This window comes from Octopus sinensis, linkage group LG1 (assembly GCF_006345805.1).
Source record: "Octopus sinensis linkage group LG1, ASM634580v1, whole genome shotgun sequence".
NCBI lineage: Eukaryota > Metazoa > Mollusca > Cephalopoda > Octopoda > Octopodidae > Octopus > Octopus sinensis.
Window position 1 is genome coordinate 72,151,355 of NC_042997.1, and position 432 is coordinate 72,151,786.

Consider the following 432-nt stretch of genomic DNA (forward strand, 5'->3'; position numbering starts at 1 on the left):
AAGACTCTTGCCCAAGGTGCTACGCAGTGGGCCTGAACCTGGAACTATGTGGTTGGTAAACAAGCTACATACCACATTCCGCAATGGAAGACAACCAAGTTAAGAAGATACCAATATCAACCTATTTTCTAAGATGTGCACAGCAAAATTTCACCCAAAACAAATATCTGATCAATAAGACACGTGCAAGTCGTGCTAAAAATTTTTATGCTAATGAAAGCTTGAAACTACGATTATTCATGTATACACACAAACATACACGCACATATGCACATATTCACACACAAACACAAAGACACATAGACACACTAACACAAATACACACACACACACGTACACACACACACACACACACACGTACAGTACACACACGACACCCACACACACATGCGCGCGCACGTACACATATTCTCCGACGCTATACACAAACAA